The sequence below is a fragment of the Lissotriton helveticus genome, chromosome 7, assembly GCF_964261635.1.
Source record: "Lissotriton helveticus chromosome 7, aLisHel1.1, whole genome shotgun sequence".
NCBI lineage: Eukaryota > Metazoa > Chordata > Amphibia > Caudata > Salamandridae > Lissotriton > Lissotriton helveticus.
The window spans coordinates 1,563,203,227-1,563,219,039 of record NC_136068.1 but is presented as its reverse complement, the minus strand read 5'-3'; the positions used below and the strand labels follow the sequence as shown (position 1 = coordinate 1,563,219,039).

At 41.0% G+C, this 15,813-nt stretch overlaps 1 protein-coding gene across 5 annotated transcripts in view; it reads right to left on the bottom strand.

Moving 5' to 3' along the window:
- The window catches only part of LOC144767544 (uncharacterized), a 360,042-nt gene that overhangs the window by 113,064 nt on the left and 231,165 nt on the right, over positions 1-15,813 (bottom strand). The gene's annotated exons all lie outside the window — the stretch shown is intronic.

Below are 15,813 nucleotides of genomic sequence, written 5' to 3'. Positions count from 1 at the left end.
CCATCTCCAATTGTTTGTATACTTCTGTATTTCTAAGCCATTTTTGTTCACTTCTGTAAAACCCTGTAAAGCGCTCTGATACCCTCACAGGTCAAGTTTGCGCTCTATAAAACACTAAAATAAATAAATAAAATAAATGTTCTGTCCCTGTATCTCATACAGGAGGTCACCCAAGTGATACTTGGAGGCACTCTGGGTAGACTGAGATCGAGGCAATTAGATCCAAAATTCCTTCTTCAGGCAGCAGAGTATCCCGACTGGGAACAAAGCAGTCCTTTTTCTGAATCTTCCATAGGTTCAGGAATGTTCCTCTGAGTGTTTCTGAAGGTCCTATGTGAATACCTGGTTCCAGCCTTTGTGTGTGGGTGTTCTCTCACCTACTCACAAAACTGGTTCTGGTCAGATCTTCTCCTTCCCCTAGTCCAGGCTCCAAAACTGTCAACTGGTGACTTGTAGGCAAAAGCCCTTTGAGTTGTAAGACTGGGAACAGCCCCTCCCCAGCAATCCTGTCAGGATGACCCATAATGTCCACACCGAGTCACACTGACTGGAAGCAATACCCAAACTTGAATACCAGGCGACCCATGACACTGGTAGAAAGGCACAGCTGTTCAGGTCAAGAAAATGCCAACTTTCTAAAAGTAAACCTAAGGATTCAAACTAGTCTGGCTGATATGGGGTGATACTCCGAAACCGGTCACAGGACGCTTTTTTCCAGGGAAGACCTGGCTTGCCAGTTCGAGCTGGACTGTTCCCATGAGGAGCAGGGTCAAGACTAATTTGTATATGGATGTCTCTGAACTGGGGTGGCAAAGTGAGCTAAAGAACGATGATGGATTCAACTCATATCTGTGACTGGAGTGAGTGTCTGAAAAGTTTAAGAGCTACGTCCATCATTCCTTTGTGTTAACTTTCTAAAAATGACATTTTCAGAATTGCAACTTTAAATCCAACTTTGCCTTTAAAAAGGATTTTAAATTACACAATTCTATCTGCTCACATCAGAAGTCAGCACTTATTAAATGTAATGAAGTAACCCAGTGTTAGTCAATGGTAGACACAGGCCTTTACGAAACTGGAAACGACTTTAGCTATTTTTTACTACCCAGATATGTAAAACTTAAGTACACATGGCCTACTTTTTAAATCAATGCATCCTGCCCGATGAGCCTTTAGGGCCTACTTTAGAGGTGACATATAAGTAATAAAAAGAAAGTTTTAGACATGGCATGAGGTTTATTCTGCCAGGTTGAGATGACAGTTTTAAAACTGCACTCGCAGGATGCAGTGGCACACCTGAGATGTTTTACAGTGCTCCTTTAGTGGGTGGCACAAAGAGGGTCGGTGCTCAATAGAAGCACTTAATGTAGAGGCCCTGGGTACAGGTAGTACAAGTAAATTGAAGCTGCTAATTAGGTGTAGTCCAATTTTACTGTTTGAAGGAGAGAGCACAAGCACTTTAGCACTGTTTAACAGGAGTAAAGTGCATAGAGTATTAATGCTAACAAAAATTAGTTCAGCAAAATCATGGAGTGAAGGCAAAACGTTTGGGTAATACCAAGCCAAGGATGTCATGTCTAGCACACCCCAATGACATTAAGCAGGGATATGAGCCTGTTAGGGAGTGAACAACGAAAACATAAAATAATGAAAATGTAGCTCTAGGGACGGAGTTTGGCAGACGGTACTCAAGCCATCCCAGTGGTGGAGGACATTCATTCCTCCACACTGACAGACTACTGCTTGACAAATTTAGAGCTCACCACTAGCCCAGTGATGGTCTCTGTACCTTGGCAGGAACCACCATTATGACGGTTCCTGTCAAAGTAGAAAAGGTTTGGTGGATGGACTTAGTCAGTTTTGATGGCCATCCACCAAAAACGAATGACCCCCATGCCAAAGGAACGTTTCCCCCTGAGTATGGGGTCATTATTGAAAACTAGGGTCAGCACAGGCTTCGCTCACAATGTCGTCAGCTTTTCTGGGTGCTCCACATAGCAAAAGCATGGTTGAGCTTCTCCTCCTGGCAAGTCTGTCCTCTTGCATGGCCAGGCTCTCATTCCCTCTCTGAGAAGTTAGACATTCTTCTAAGTGATATGCAGATCAACAGCTTATCCAAACATTTACACTTATATCAGGTTTTGTCCTCTTTAACTTTGGGAGACTGGCTGTCATGCAGACATGAGCCGTGGTCTTACAATGACCCTTTGAGTAATCTACTGAGCTTGCCCTACCTTGTTCAAGAAGATCTTGGACATGGAACAAAGTTGGACGGTTGGATCGCATTTTTATACTCATTTTCCAGAAAGGGGATGTGGATCCACAGTCAAAGGTTCGGAAACCGGTTTGGGTAGTTTACTATTCAAATGCTCTTTTCTGATTTTAGTGCAGACAAAGCCTTTGTGCAAGGTGATGGACCTTACAGGAAGTAGAGATGAGGTTGACTCCAAGCAAGAGTATATGAAATATGGGTATCATTACATGTGAAAACTCTGCACCTGGCTACAAGGGGGTAGTCAGAAAATGAAAATACCTCCCACTTTGAACCAAACTCCTTTAAAAACAAGCAAGGGAAGCATGTCATCACAACCCTCCCCAGAAGATCTTCCTTGTCTCTTCCATCTAAGCATCTATCCATTCACCCTTCGTCCTTCCATCCACCCACTGATACATACCATTTTACCTTTACATTATGTCTTCCATTCAATCTTTCATCCATCATTCAATCTATCATCATTTCATCTTTACGTCCATCCATCCGCCCCTCTATATCCAAATGTATCCATAACAATGGGAGTTCTCACCTGCGCTCCAGTATATCTAAATACAACAGTAGTCCCCGTACAGGTTCGCAAACGACTAAATATTACTGATATATAGAATATGCACATGAACAATTATAATATATAACACAGGTATAATGCAAATAACGTGACCAGAGTTCCTGGTCACAGCAACTCAGTGTCCATTCCTCAAATCCTGGTTTTAAGAAGGTTGAAAATAAATCATATAGCTCTTCAATAACTCCAAAATCCAAAAACAATGTCCACAAACTTAATATTCGGTTGTAGATTTCTTCTCTTTATTCTTAACTTCTTGTGTATGTCGATTCAAACTTCAAAACTTTCAGTCAACAGCCTACACGTGTTTCGTCTGGCTTAATACAATAGCCAAATGACTTCATCAGGGCTGTATAATAAACATAAAAATATATACATTCATCAGTATTTGATTTTCTTCCCAGTTCATTTATTAATAGCTGAAAAGTCAGTCAAAAGGGGTATAAGATCAAAGGAAAACACCCCAGTGATTTATGAGGAATATGAGAATCAAGAAGTCTACTACACCACCAAGGTCATCAGGTCAGCACTGTGCACACCTAGTTATCCAAGAATAAGTAAGTATGGCTGTAGTCACCTTTCAGTGTAAAACAGAAAATGTCAAAAGGCACTCATCTAGTCTTCTAAACCGAAGACCATCTCCTCATCATCTGTATAATACAAACACATCAAATCAATAAATTTCCCTACTAGGATACCATACCTTGTCCCATCAACCAAAACATAATGTCGCCAAGTCTTCCAGTCATGATTTTCCTAAGTCAAAATATACGTCGATAGTAAAAAGTAACGTTTCTTTACAAACTTACCAAATCTATAATTCAATTCTCATCCCATAAGTTAAGGGGGGTTGGGGTCTAGAATCACTCCTGGATTGTATGTGTTAGTGTATATCTTTAATAAAGATATTAACGTACAACTATCACAATTCGATTGTCTCCCTGTATCATACTGTAATCACTGCCCCTCGTGATTACTTACTTACAAACTTACCAAGTTAATAGTTCGGCTCCACTTCTCATAAATAAAGGTATTGAGGTCTAAATTCACTCCTAGTTGCACGCGTTAGTGTCTATCTGTAATAGAGATATTAACGTGCACCAGTCACTACTCACTTATCTCCCTATATCATATTTTAATCAATGCCCCTAATGTTCACTGTATTACTTACATTAATATGATTCCATATCTCGTAGAAAAACAGAGTAATATGTCCATATGATTCCAAAGTCCTCAAGTATCTGCGTTTTTTAAAAGAAATAGGCTTCAGTCGGTCACATTTCTAAGAACGGGGATTCCACATCCGCAACTAAATATCACTAAATATATACATAGTGCTCACCTCAGGTTCACGATTGCGTCATTAATGATCTGAGGGAGTATAAGAGCGCGAGGATATATCAGTGTTGGTAACCCTGAGTGCAAGTTGAAAATTGTGCTGATATTTAATAAATAAACAAATAAACAGACCCCAGACGGATCACTCAACCACTATTTCCATATCCGTAGCGGAACTATCCCGAATCACGTCAAAGGGCAAAAAAAAAGGAAGAAAAACCAAAATACCATGTATTACTCTAAAAGACATCCGTATCATAGTTTGCATTATAATAAATGCAGCATTTTCACTTACCGAGTATCTAAACGTGCCCCATCTTATCAAAACCTGGCGTGCAGCACGGCCGCCATATTGGACTGCCTTTATATACTAGCCAAGTTTGGGCGCCATCTTGTAGTGTGCAATGTTACATCATATTTAAAGTGTTGCACTTCAATAGTTTATTTTTTATTTTCATTTGTACCACGGGGTTACCTACTCCAAAAACCGTAGTAAGAAAATCTCGAGTCTATATCACTATCGTATGTAGTACATCAATCGAGTATTTTTCGCACCAATTCAATCTGCGGTACCTAGTACTATATTCAAATCTTATGTTCCTGTAGTCTTGTGTCGTCCAGATATATATCTGACAAAAACATGGTAATTGTATTCCACAAATTCAGAGACTTTTGTAACCAAAAAAAAATATATATTTTCGTAACCAAAAATTGATAACCAGACTATACCAGTCTCGAACCGTGTATTTATGTGTATATGTCACTCTCCCCTATTCTCAGTGCTACCGATCATTCTATTATCCAGATATGGAAACAAGTGAAATTGGATAGGATTCAGGTAGAATCCAGTGTCGGAAAGGATATAAGAAAACTGAGTGCAAAACCTTACTTCAGTAGGAAAGTGAATTATATAGAATATCAAATATAAGCCCACAGACCCAGAAAGTAAAGGAAACAGAATCTAAGAGAAAAACACATCATACGTTGAGGGTACAATAACTGCCTGTCTATATTTAATTAATAAAAATTTACAATGTTTACTACATAATAATAGGACATTCTCCTAACTTATCAAATCTTCCTTCTAAAGGTTTACATCATACTCTAATAGAATTACAGACACCATGCAGTACAGGACTAAATAGTTTACATCCTAATACAAATAACAGATATATAAAAAAATATATAAAAAAGTCAATTTCATCATCTAGTGATACAATCTATTTAATGTCCTAGATAATATTGTAGTTCTGATTCTATATTGAGGCCGTCTTCGACGGCCCTAAGTTTCATGATCCACATACATTCCCTACGTCGTAACTGTAAGGTTCTATCACCTCCTCTTTTATCTGCACATACTACGTCTATACCATGATAATGAAATTCGTCTTTCATCCTGTCATTCTGAGTTCTGATATAATGTGCAGCTATAGAATATCTGGTGTCACCATTTTTAAGTGCTCTAAAATGTTCTGTCATCCTGTCGCGTAGTCTCCTAATGGTGCTATCGACATAAATCTTAGCACACGAGCATACAATTACATAGACCACATGTGTGGTCTCACACTTGATGAAAGAATTGATTTTGAAAGTCCGCATTCCATTATAGTTAAATTCCTTAATCCTTCTAATGGCCCATCTGCAGGAGCTGCAGTTGCCACAGTGAAAAAAGCCTTGCGGTTGGTGTCTGAGCCAATTGGGTTTAACTGGTGTACTATGATAACTTGGGCAAAGTTTATTGGACAAGGTTATACCTTTACTGTATGTAATGCTTGGTCTATCATTCAGCATTACCTTAATATCAGAGTCACTCAATAATAGATGACAGTATTTTTTGAGAATCAAAAATGACTGATGACTCCCTTCTCCATAGTTGGTCACTAGTCTCACCATTTTTTTGCTATCCCTAGCATTTCTTGAACTCGGTTTGGCTTTCAGTGTATCTTGTCTAGAGACACTTTGGGCTCTTTTCGTGGCTGTTTTGATGACCTTACTTGAGTATCCTCGAGCTTTGAACCTTTCATTCATATCAAGCAAGTTAGTCTCAAAATCTTTGTCTTCTGAACAGTTTCTCCGTGCTCTCAACATCTCTCCGTATGGAATAGAATTAATCTGACAAGATAGGTGGCAACTTTCTGCTGACAATATTGAATTACAACTTGTCGTTTTTCTGAACATTCTACTACATAATTTATCATTTTTGATAAATAATTCTACATCAAGAAAGGTTAGTCTTTCATAACTGTATTCTGTTGTGAATTTCATATGTACATGGTTATTGTTTAAGTGTACAAAGAATTCATTCAGTTCATCTATGGTGCCTCTCCAAATCATCAGACAATCATCTATAAATCGCCCCCAGTAGTACAGGTGGTCGATCCATTTACTGCCTCTGGGACCCCAGATCCACTCCGCCTCGAACCAACCCATAAAAAGGTTGGCAAAAGACGGAGCGAACCTGGATCCCATCGCTGTTCCATGTCTTTGTTTATACCATTTATCTTTAAAAAGAAAATAGTTATTCTCAAGAACCAGCCGAGTCATTTCTAGTAACATCATGGTATGATCATATTGTTCAGCTGGTCGTTTTCTTAAAAAAGTTTCTATGGCTGCTATCCCCAAATCATGATCAATATTACTGTACAGAGAGACAACGTCTAGTGTTACCAAAATCATACCACTCTCCCACGTAACATCATTCATAAGGTTAAGGACATGTCTAGTGTCCTCAATGTGAGATGGTAAATTATGTAAAAATGGGCGTACGTAGATATCTATATATTGTGATATTCTCTCCGTGGGTCCATCAATGCCTGATATAATCGGCCTCCCTGGTGGTCTTTCTCTATTCTTATGAATCTTTGGCAGACAGTAAAAGCAAGGGGAACGTGGTGATACAATTTTCAGGTACATGTATTCGTCAAAATCCAACAAAGATCGGTCATACCAAGTTTTCAATTTATCATTAATCTCTGGTATTATTATACGTAGCGGATTTGTAGCCATCTTCTCATAGTAATGAGTATTATCAAGTTGAGAAAACACTTCACTTTCATAATCCAAAGTATTCTGAATAACTATATTTCCTCCTTTATCTGCCATTTTTATGACTATATCAGTATTTGTGATTAGAGATTTCAAAGCTATACGTTCTTTAGTAGTCAAATTATTATATTTGGGATATCTATTATTATGTATGATGTCTTTATTGATCTGCTTATCAATATCCAAATTGACTGCCTTAAAGAAAGCATCGATCACATTACCCGAGGATAACTGTGGGGTCCAATGTGATTTATTTTTCAAGCCACTCTCTACACTAGTCTGGTTAATCTCCAAGTCCATAAGTAATTTTGACATGGTGACTGGGTCTTCTTCGCGCTCTGTAAGTGACAATAATAATTTCGTATCTTGTACTTCTTGAATTGAGAGGTTACTCAGATCTGGTCTAATAACAGTACTGTATGGCTTCGGATGATTTGCAAAATGCTTCTTTATTTTCAACATCCTCGTAAATCTATACAGATCAATTTTCGCTAAGTTCCAATCAATTTTGTTAGATGGACAGAAGTTTAAACCTTTTTTGAGTAAGGAATTTAACTATAATGGAATGGGGACTTTCAAAATCAATTCTTTCATCACGTGTAAGACCACACATGTGGTCTATGTAATTGTATGCTCGTGTGCTAAGATTTATGTCGGTAGCACCATTAGGAGACTACGCGACAGGATGACAGAACATTTTAGAGCACTTAAAAATGGTGACACCAGATATCCTATAGCTGCACATTATATCAGAACTCAGAATGACAGGATGAAACACGAATTTCATTATCATGGTATAGACGTAGTGTGTGCAGATAAAAGAGGAGGTGATAGAACCTTACAGTTACGACATAGGGAATGTATGTGGATCATGAAACTTAGGGCCGTCGAAGACGGCCTCAATATAGAATCAGAACTACAATATTATCTAGGACATTGAATAGATTGTATCACTAGATGATGACATTGACTTTTTTATATATTTTTTTTATATATCTGTTATTTGTATTAGGATGTAAACAATTTAGTCCTGTACTGCATGGTGTCTGTAATTCTATTAGAGTATGATGTAAACCTTTAGAAGGAAGATTTGATAAGTTAGGAGAATGTCCTATTATTATGTAGTAAACATTGTAAATTTGTATTAATTAAATATAGACAGGCAGTTATTGTACCCTCAACGTAGGATGTGTTTTTCTCTTAGATTCTGTTTCCTTTACTTTCTGGGTCTGTGGGCTTATATTTGATATTCTATATAACTCACTTTCCTACTGAAGTAAGGTTTTGCACTCAGTTTTCTTATATCCTTTCCTACACTGGATTCTACCTGAATCCTATCCCATTTCACTTGTTTCCATATCTGGATAATAGAATGATCGGTAGCACTGAGAATAGGGGAGAGTGACATATACACATAAATACACGGTTCGAGACTGGTATAGTCTGGTTATCAATTTTTGGTTACGAAAATATATATATTTTTTTGGTTACAAAAGACTCTGAATTTGTGGACTACAATTACCATGTTTTTGTCAGATATATATCTGGACGACACAAGACTACAGGAACATAAGATTTTAATATAGTACTAGGTACCGCAGATTGAATCGGTGCGAAAAATACTCGATTGATGTACTACATACGATAGTGATATAGACTCGAGATTTTCTTACTACGGTTTTTGAAGCATAGAGTAGGTAACCCCGTGGTACAAATGAAAATAAAAAATAAACTATTGAAGTGCAACACTTTAAATATGATGTAACATTGCACACTACAAGATGGCGCCCAAACTTGGCTAGTATATAAAGGCAGTCCAATATGGCGGCCGTGCTGCACGCCAGGTTGTGATAAGATGGGGCACGTTTAGATACTCGGTAAGTGAAAATGCTGCGTTTATTATAATGCAAACTATGATACGGATGTCTTTTAGAGTAATACATGGTATTTCGGTTTTTCTTCCTTTTTTTTGCCCTTTGACGTGATTCGGGATAGTTCCGCTACGGATATGGAAATAGTGGGTGAGTGATCCGTCTGGGGTCTGTTTATTTGTTTATTTATTAAATAACAGCACAATTTTCAACTTGCACTCAGGGTTACCAACACTGATATATCCTCGCTCTCTTATACTCCCTCAGATCATTAATGACGCAATCGTGAACCTGAGGTGAGCACTATGTATATATTTAGTGATATTTAGTTGCGGATGTGGAATCCCCGTTCTTAGAAATGTGACCGACTGAAGCCTATTTCTTTTTAAAAACGCAGATACTTGAGGACTTTGGAATCATATGGACATATTACTTTCTACGAGATATGGAATCATATTAATGTAAGTAATACAGTGAACATTAGGGGCATTGATTAAAATATGATATAGGGAGATAAGTGAGTAGTGACTGGTGCACGTTAATATCTCTATTACAGATAGACACTAACGTGTGCAACTAGGAGTGAATTTAGACCTCAATACCTTTATTTATGAGAAGTGGAGCCGAACTATTAACTTGGTAAGTTTGTAAGTAAGTAATCACGAGGGGCAGTGATTACAGTATGATACAGGGAGACAATCGAATTGTGATAGTTGTACGTTAATATATTTATTACAGATATACACTAACACGTACAATCCAGGAGTGATTCTAGACCCCAAACCCCCTTAACTTATGGGATGAGAATTGAATTATAGATTTGGTAAGTTTGTAAAGAAACGTTACTTTTTACTATCGACAAATATTTTGACTTAGGAAAATGATGACTGGAAGACTTGGCGACATTATGTTTTGGTTGATGGGACAAGGTATGGTATCCTAGTAGGGAAATTTATTGATTTGATGTGTTTGTATTATACAGATGATGAGGAGATGGTCTTCGGTTTAGAAGACTAGATGAGTGCCTTTTGACGTTTTCTGTTTTACACTGAAAGGTGACTACAGCCATACTTACTTATTCTTGGATAACTAGGTGTGCACAGTGGTGACCTGATGACCTTGGTGGTGTAGTAGACTTCTTGATTCTCATATTCCTCATAAATCACTGGGGTGTTTTCCTTTGATCTTATACCCCTTTTGACTGACTTTTCAGCTATTAATAAATGAACTGGGAAGAAAATCAAATACTGATGAATGTATATATTTTTATGTTTATTATACAGCCCTGATGAAGTAATTTGGCTATTGTATTAAGCCAGACGAAACACGTGTAGGCTGTTGACTGAAAGTTTTGAAGTTTGAATCGACATATACAAGAAGTTAAGAATAAAGAGAAGAAATCTACAACCAAATATTAAGTTTGTGGACATTGTTTTTGGATTTTGGAGTTATTGAAGAACTATATGATTTATTTTCAACCTTCTTAAAACCAGGATTTGAGGAATGGACACTGAGTTGCTGTGACCAGGAACTCTGGTCACGTTATTTGCATTATACCTGTGTTATATATTATAATTGTTCATGTGCATGTTCTATATATCAGTAATATTTAGTCGTTTGCGAACCCGTACGGGGACTACTGTTGTATTTAGATATACTGGAGCGCAGGTGAGAACTCCCATTGTTTAAGGTTTGTCTCCCATACTTGCGTGTGGGTTTTTGGGGGTAGTCTGGTAATCACCCCCATTTTCACCTAGCTGCACCATTAATTTGAGAAGGAATTACAAATCCCCGGAGATATTTTGAGCGCCCTTAAAACAGCGAGGTTACCAGTGGTAAACGTTTCCAAATGTATCCATCTGTCTTCAAACCTATCCATCCACCCATCTATCCTTTCGCTCAGTCATTCATTATTTCACTATCACCCTTTCATTCATCCATCCTTCAATCATCCACCCTTTCATTCCAACCCCTCATATACCCTTTCACTCCATCATTCAACCATCCTCCCTTTCACGCATCCATCTACCCTTTCACTCAGCCATTCATACTTGCACTCACTCATCCATCCACATTACCACTTATCCATCCACCCATTCATTTATGCCTTGTCTCATTCATCCATCCATTCATCTTTTCACTCATCTGTCCATCTATTCACCTTTTCACTTATCCATCCATCCACCCTTTCATCCAGTCATCCATCTATGCTCCCTTTCACTTATCATCCATTCTTTCACTCATTCATCTTTACATCAATCCTTCACTCATCCATCCTTTCATCTATACATCAATCCACCCTTTTACAATGCCCATTCATCCAGCCTTCCACTCATCCCTCCATCCATCCACTCATCTATCCATCCAGTTTCCCTTTCACTCATCCATCCATCCGTTCCCTCACTCATCCATCCATCCTGTCTCACCATCCATCTGTTTCATGCATCCTTCCATCCATTCACTCTTTCACTCACCCATTCATCCATCCATCCATGCTTCCTCCCTTTTATTCATTCATCTTTAAATCCATCGTTTCACTCCTTCATGCATGTTTATCCATCCACCCTTTCACTCATCCATCCATCCTTTTACTCTCTCACCCACCCTTTCACTGTAATTATGAGGCTTCATCTGCAGAGTTGCTGACAGAAGAGGCCCATCAAGGACCCTACCCCAGCTGTAGTTGTTAAAGTAGGGGCTTGATAGACGCTCCTGCCTGGCTGTCATTAGTTATCCTGAAGTACTAATCAGGGGCAGACAAAAGAGCTGGACCTGCCTAGAACCTCACCTCTAACAGCAGCATCTGCTGACTTACTTTGCTCTCCCGTGCCACATGGCAGTGCTCAGGATTAGCTAATCAGCTATGCCTGCTTAAAGGTCCTCAAATAACCTCTAAGGGTAGTTCTGTCTCCATTCTCCCCCACTGCCTCGCCTGTGTCTCCACTTCAGGCTTTGCCATGCACAGGCATTGTCCTCGATGCACGAGCCTGATTAACATGCTAGCTGTGCCAACAAAGAGACTGAAATATCGGTTTCACACACGGTCGGGTCACTCAGGGAAGAGGTACAAGCCACTTTACCATGCAGAGGACATTCCAGTGCCAACAAACTGGAAATACACGTGAAGTTGCAGGTAGTGGAAAAGAATTAAGAGGCTCGTGCTGAAGGGAGATGATAAGAAACCAGAGAGCAAAATGTCTGATTTGGAGAAGTGAAGGAGAGAAACCAGTTGGCAGTGTAAGGTGTTGAGTGTTAGAAGAGAGGTATAGGTGGTGTAGAGCGGGGGCAGGAATGGGGAGGACAGAGGACAAAATGCAGCAGAGAGAAGTTGAGATTAGAGATGAGCGGTGAAAGACAGATGAAGGTGTATGAAGGACAAAGGAAACTGGCGAACACAGAGGTTCCTGCCCACTATGCCTTTTGTGAAGGAGAAACCTCAGAACCATGTGAGATGGGCGCCCTGTTCCTGAAAGGGCCACGAATCCATGCAAAATGCATACATGCCAACAGACCAGACTCAGGTGGGAGACTCCAGATTTTTTAAGCCAAAAATTGCATTCCTTTAGCTGTCTCCCCTCTGAAAGTGCCTCTGCTTCAATAGAAAAGGAAATTCCATTCCTGCGGTTTTTTAATCTCTGGGACTGAAATGATTTATGTAAATGCTGATAACATTACATGACATAATATGATGTAACATAGACAGACACGTTTTTAAACTTCGGGAAATAAACCAGCATTCACGACCCTCTTCGCGGTAAGGGTGATGAGGGCGTGCCCCGGGCGGAGAAGCGTGCGTGATTTCTCCTCAGCTGAAAGGAAGAAATAAAACAGGACAGTCGGCAAATAACGCGAGTGAGGAGAAATGAGGTAAGAGGGTCCTCTGTCCTCGTCAGCGCCAACCCTCCCAGCTGCAGCCTTCCTGGAACCTCTCCTCCAATTCCCTGCGATGACTTCTGCCGTTATTACTGTTGTTCACGGAAAAAGGAAAGAATAAATGAGGCAGGCGGTGAGACTCCTCGACTTACCGGAAGCGGCCGCCGAGACGCCGATATTCGGAGCGCGCTCTAATTACAGCTCGGCGTACCGTGCCACGGTGTGATTGTTTGCTCCTGTTGATTCCCATTATATGAAAAGGCAGTATTGTCTGTTCCGTGCTCATTCACTTCTCCCACTAGAGCCTGCAGACAGCAGTGGCTCGATGTTTATTTAAAAGGAAATTCTCATGCCCATGCCCGGAAAGTCTGTTAACTGAAAAAGACACCGCTCTAGTCTATCCCAGAATGTATATGTTTTGTAACTGTAAGCAAAACTACAGTGCTTTCTACTGCTATGATTCTTCATCAGGGTCGGACTAGGACGAAAAATAGGCGCTGGCAGTGGGCACCAAAATTAAACTGTCCCCTTCAACAAGCCGATAGCTAAAAACAAAAGTGGCCCATATTTGCAAACCAGGATATTTTAAACTTGTAAAGACACGGATGTATGACGTTACAACGCAGGCTATTACAACGCCTGCCTTTACAACGCGGTTTTTACATCGGAAACCTTTACAACGCATAGCGCTTAGAGGTGCTGGATAGTGGTAAGTATAATTTTCTATTCCAACTCCAGTCCCCGTGGACACTAGGGAAGGTGTTGGATAGAAAATTAAACTTATTCCCTATCCTAGAGCGCCCCCCAGCGCAATGCGTTGTAATGGTTTGCGTTGTAATGACCGCGTTGTAATGGTAGTGTGTTGTAATAGTTTCGTTGTAAAGGTTGTTTACCTAAAGACACATGGTATGAGTATTATGCAATGTATGGAAGACTGCATATATTTGTTTTTGCTGCACGCAAGGTTTGGGGTGATATCAGGGAAATCAAAAGTAAGGGAAAAAAACGGCCAACCTGGCCCACATACTAGTAAACTTAACAGCCCACACACTGATTTGTGCGCCCAACCAATCGAGCACTGCCAGACTGTTCCATAGGCCATCCGACTCTGTTCTTTGTCTATGTAGTTGGGCCATCTAAGAGCTCACCATCACTCCACTTACGTGTTCACATGTGAAATTATGAAACCTACAGTTTATCAGTGTGATCAGTTTGTGCTGCTTTGAGTAAGGACCTGCCTATGTCCAAATGCATAAATTACAAAGCCTGGTGTGCAACAACATTCACATCTTTCGCAAAGCGCACTACTCCAAGACTTATAGGGTTCTAACAAATTATGTGTTCCCATCCAGTTTATTTAGAAAAAACTCATAGCAAAATGATCGTGACATTTTGGTCAAACATTTGGGGCACACCAGTAGGTGAGGGGGGGGGAAGCACTGACACAGACACCAAATTAGAGTGATAAAGGCCGCTTTATTGGAATCAGGTGCACCTACAACAAAGTCCCACCTGGCCTGTGCCGAACAAAACTAGTGCTCACTAAATAACAACTGCCTGACAGCCCCCCACTCCCACCCCTAAAGTTAACCCCAACATTGCAATTGAAAATACAACACATCCGCTCAGCAACCTACCCCCCGACTGAATGCCACAGTGATCTCCATGACCTCACCCCCGCCTACCATACAGTCCCAGGCCTCCAGCAAATCCACCCAATCTCCTAGGAAAGCGCCCCCAGTAACCGCACCTGTTCCAGCGACACCACAACGCTAAACCCTAACCAGTGCACCATCGACCAACAAAACCCCTCAGAACCAGGACCAACCCCGCCACACAAAAACCCCGATGGAAAATTACAGGGAGGGTGGGAGGGACAAAAAACCGCCTACAGACTCCTGGCTGCTGTGTCACTGCACCACCAAACAGTGTGCAGTGACACAAAATGGTCGACTATATAATGGGACCAGCCCAAAACAAGCCCAAAGAGCCCAAGGACCCCAAACAAGCCCAAACAGACCCAGCTACGGGAAGCCCCATGTGACAAACTTCCTCCCCCCCTCCCCTGGTGCCCCAAACTTCCCCGGGAGGGAGAGCCTCCCGCTGGTCGGCCACCCCCCCAAATCCCCATTGGGGCACACCAGTAGGTGAGGGGGGGAAGCACTGACACAGACACCAAATTAGAGTGATAAAGGCCGCTTTATTGGAATCAGGTGCACCTACAACAAAGTCCCACCTGGCTTGTACCGAACAAAACTAGTGCTCACTAAATAACAACTGCCTGACAGCCCCCCACCCCACCCCTAAAGTTAACCCCAACATTGCAACTGAAAATACAACACATCCGCTCAGCAACCTACCCCCCGACTGAATGCCACAGTGACCTCCATGACCTCACCCCCACCTACCATACAGTCCCAGGCCTCCAGCAAATCCACCCTATCTCCTAGGAAAGCGCCACTCGAAAATCGCTTACGACTTTTGACCCCCCCCTAGGACTCCTGCCTTCTGGGATACCGGAGCACCCCCAAAGCCCCATCCAAAGCCTCCTTCAACTGGATGATGTACAATTCCATGCCATACCTGGACAGGTGAACCCCGTCCTCCCGGAAAAAATAGACCGCGCCATAGCGCAACTCCGGGTGCTCCATCCTCCCCACCCCCTCCCTGGCACAAAATTCCCTCATCTCCCGATTAATCTTCCTCCGTGCCCTGTCTATGGCTCCCGGGCGCTCTGCCCCCCTCCAAACCCGCCTGGGAATAAACTCGGACCAGATAACATGACAGCCAGCCCGTTGCTTCTTAATTTCCCTCAGGTCCCTCTTCATTTGCTTGAGCAACGCCAG